Source organism: Sinohyriopsis cumingii, chromosome 15 (assembly GCF_028554795.1).
Source record: "Sinohyriopsis cumingii isolate HCF-2022 chromosome 15, ASM2855479v2, whole genome shotgun sequence".
Classification (NCBI taxonomy): Eukaryota; Metazoa; Mollusca; class Bivalvia; order Unionida; family Unionidae; genus Sinohyriopsis; species Sinohyriopsis cumingii.
In genome coordinates this window covers 122807039-122811364 of record NC_142975.1, presented here as the reverse complement: position 1 = coordinate 122811364, position 4326 = coordinate 122807039, and positions in this window count along the sequence as shown.

Genomic DNA, 4326 nt, shown 5'->3' with positions numbered 1-4326 from the left:
CGTTTGTGTTTTTTTTTTCTTTTTCTCTCTTTTTTTCTGAAAGGGGATGTTTATCAAAGACAAAGACAAAATGTTTGAGACATTACATTTCTAGGATCAGAACATCGCTCGGCTATTTCCGTCGAGTCCGAGAACTGACGTTGGAAGTATTGTTACAATACACTAAGTTTGATCGATTTGGCTATTCGCCTTCAGTGGTGCACACCACATATGTTGCGACAGAAAAGGCCGACCAGGTTCTGATTGGAAGACGGTCTCTTTCTGCCCACATTGTGTGTCATGTGAACAAGAGTATTCACGAATATAGTTCTCAATGGCACCGAATTACATCCGATGCATTTTTCTCGACGTAAGGAAAATGACAGAAGATGCTCCGAATGGAAGTATTTATCCAAAAAGAAAGAAACAATCTTCTAGGCACTGATGTTTTCATAAACATATCTTTAAGATTCTATTATTCATTCTATCTGATCTGTATAAAGGTCTTGTATGCAAGATATAGCATCACTAAAGGGAGGTGAGAACAGTCTTCATCATCTATGTCAAAATGAAATATTTTGTCAAACTTTCCAGTAATAGATGTTACTCTGGACTAAGAAATCGAACTCGAAATCGAAACAATCTCGCGTTTTGATTGGTCAAAATATTTTGAGAATAAATTTGAACGGATATCAATTTCATGACGAAGACACATGCTTGACTTCTGACTGACCCTAGGTCAGTATATATATTCTTGATGGGGCGGCTAATTAGCGTACCACAAAAGCTATGGGTTGATAACTACGTTTTTCTTGACGTAATGCAACACAAGGATAACATCTGCTTCATACAATTTCTAGCCCAGCCGACCGGTCTGAAACTCGACTTATCATATCAATATCATACTCGGCCCACGTTCCTTTCAGAATTGTATTCTTGCCGGACCTCTAGATTTTGATGATAGACTACAACCTACCTGTCGATCTACTGACACATTTTGTTGTGAAACCTTCCCATATTCATATTCTTATCATATTCATATTCTTCCCATATTCATATTCTTATCATATTCATATTCTTATCATATTCATATTCTTCCCATATTCATATTCTTATCATATTCATATTCTTCTCATATTGTATATCATATTCTTATCATATTCATATTCTTCCCATATTCATATTTTTTCATATTCATATTCTTATCATATTCATATTCTTCCCATATTCTGTATTACTGATAATCTTGGCAATTTCAAAATTTCATCAATGATCAGTGATTTACAGTGAAAGAAAACTTAGAATATAGGTGCATATCTTATTGTATACAGAATTATTCAGGCTGAAAATTGTACACGGTCGGTAAACCATACATAATAATAATTCCTATGTAATAAATTCCCAAATAGCTACTTTTTCTGAAATCTTAGTATCATTATGAATAAAGACATGCGCATAAATGTGTTGTTTACCACCACGCATAGTTAGCAGAATGCAGAGTCGTTATTTTAGGACATTATTTCCGGATTATCGATGTAAGTTTTATAGTAATTTTACACTTTGGTACCCGAATTTGATTTTCTAATCCTGAACGCGGATTTCTGGATTAACGGAGCAAATAAACATAATAATTCCGTTCCCCTGGCAATATGGCCGGATAGTGAGGTTTCCGGATAAACGGAGTCCGAATTTCCGAGGCTACTCTTTGTGTGCGTGTGTGTGTTTTAAGCTGTAGTTCCTTATTCGTGGACGGGTTCTTGTGTTGTTGTTGTTGTAGGGTTTAACGCCATGTTTCAGCACAAGATGGGTTATATACATGGCGGCCAGTATCAATGGTGGAGGAAGAACCCGGGAAAACCCGGGAAAAACCACCGACCCACCAGAAGCTACCGGCAAGCTTTCTCACATACCTACACTGGCTGAGCCCGAGACTCGACGGGTTTCTAAACAAGCATACCAATGATCTTATGACTCTCTTAATGAAATGTTTGCAAGCATTTCTATTAAAAATTGCGTTTTGCAACCATTTACATTAAAACTGCATATGATGAAAAATATTAACTATATACCAGACAATTTCGACACGCAAATTGACAGCAGACGGTGCTCTAAACTCGATCCATCGATGAATAACGTGCGAAGATGACGCATGTAAATGACGAGCTGATCAAGTTCAAATGATTCAACATGTGTGTGTGTGTGTGTGTGTGTGTGTGTGTGTGTGTTTTAGATTTTTAACGTAGCTTTAACAATCTTCCAGTCATTTCACTACGATATCTGCAGGGTGGCAGTTTATATTGATGTCTAGCACTAGGGCATCATGCCGCAGACATGCAGCATTATGTCCCACTCAATTACATTTTTTATCCTGACACCAGGCGGCAGGCCCGGCCCTAGGATGTGCGGGGCACAAGGCATCAAGCGATGAGCGGGGCCTAAAGCAAATAATCTGTTCAGTCTGTTATGTTTCAGGTTCTTTAATCCAGTAACAAGAAAAGAATGGAGACATCAACGTTTGTAAAATTTAAAAAATAATTTTTTTCCCTAGAAAGACAAGGTAAAAATGAGAAAAAGAACTTATGGTTTTACGAATCAGATCCAAAAATAATCCAAGAATTAAAAAACAGAAGTCATAGAAAATAAAAGTCCTAAATGAATCTGAGTTGGAGTCCTGATAAAAATTCAAGATGGCGGTCGATGACGTATGCAATAGTCAGTGTTGTCCTGATGTGTTAAATGTTCCTTATTGAACCACAGAAAATAATATTCCAGTTTTCAATTCCGAATAAAATTTCCATAAACGAGTTTGTCCAAGAATTCTGTATGATCACTTAAATATTTCCAGGGAAAAGAATTAATTTCACAAAATAGAATTTCAACTCAAACTGGTCATAACAAAGCACCTTTAAGTGTCAATGGTTTATAGCCATCTTCTCTATAGAAAAAGATTATACACTAATTTTAAGACGCAAAACAGATTCCCGTATGAGGGTCACATGAATATGTTTCTAGAACAACATAGAAGCTTTCTACATGCCAAACATCGCGTACTCCCAGTATGGTCTTGACTAAAACCAACGATTTTTACTCAAGGAAAGATTTTGTTAAAAATGTTGTATACTTCAACTCACTGATTTCTGAATCAAGGTCAAGAACTAGGCCATCATTAGATACAAAGTTTATATTATTAGTGTGTACGAAAAAAAACAACAGTTACGTCAAACTAATTTCTAGACAATGTCAAATACAGTAAATAAAGTTACATTACAATAGCATGTAATAGAACATATATAAAAATTATATAAAAAACAAACAATTAAATTAAATCAAATATAAATTAAAGTTGTATAGCCATCAGCGCGAATCCCCTGAAAGCGCAGGGCCCAAGGCGGTTGCCTCGTTTGCCTTGCCTTAGGGCCGGGCCTGCCAGGCCAACCAGTCCATACATTATCCTCTTAAAGCTGAGGGCCTTGCGAGGCAGCTGCTATACCATTTTTATAAGTTTTTGGTATGCTTCAGCCGGGGTTTGAAACCGCGACCTCCGCATTAACATGGTACTAGTAAAGGGTTTAAAAACATTCGAGCCAAAAAGAAGGCATGTCAACGAAACAAAAACGCATGGAAATGTTGTTACGTGAGCGAATGCAGCGCTCCAGGAAATCAAAAATTATCCAGGGAGGAGCTGTTCATATGCGTGATTCATGCCTAAGAGATGCGTGACACAACGAGGAAATAAAACAACAACAACAACGTTGCGAAAGAATCCATATGAATTCTTTTTATATAAAAAAACATCAGAGATGCGCTGCTGTTGTGTGAAACTTACGGACACTAGACAATATTACACGATTGCAACAAACAGTAAAATCGGCCATAGAAAAGTCATAGATACGGAGCACAACGTCTGATTGTGGAGAGTACAGTATCTGTACTGTCATTTGCAACCAGTTCTGAGTACAGCGTCGGTACCATATCAGGTCTTTTCAACCCTTCTCGTTTCCATCCATCCATCCATCCATCCCAAGACCACTGATTCAATCATGCATTCATTAATCCATCAGTCCGTCAGTCCTTCCACAATTCACACTTAGAAAATGGAATAGAACCGGAGGTGGAGGAAAAAAGTCGATATGTATGTATGTAAGTATGTATGTATGTATGTATGTATGTATGTATGTATGTATGTATGTATGTATGTATGTGTGTGTGTGTGTGTGTGTGTGTGTGTGTGCGTGCGTGCGTGCGTGCATGCGAGTGTGTATTTGCATGCACATGTGTACATATTAATGTATATATGATGTATAAAATATGCTTGTTTTGTTGTATATTATATGATGGCAGGGTATT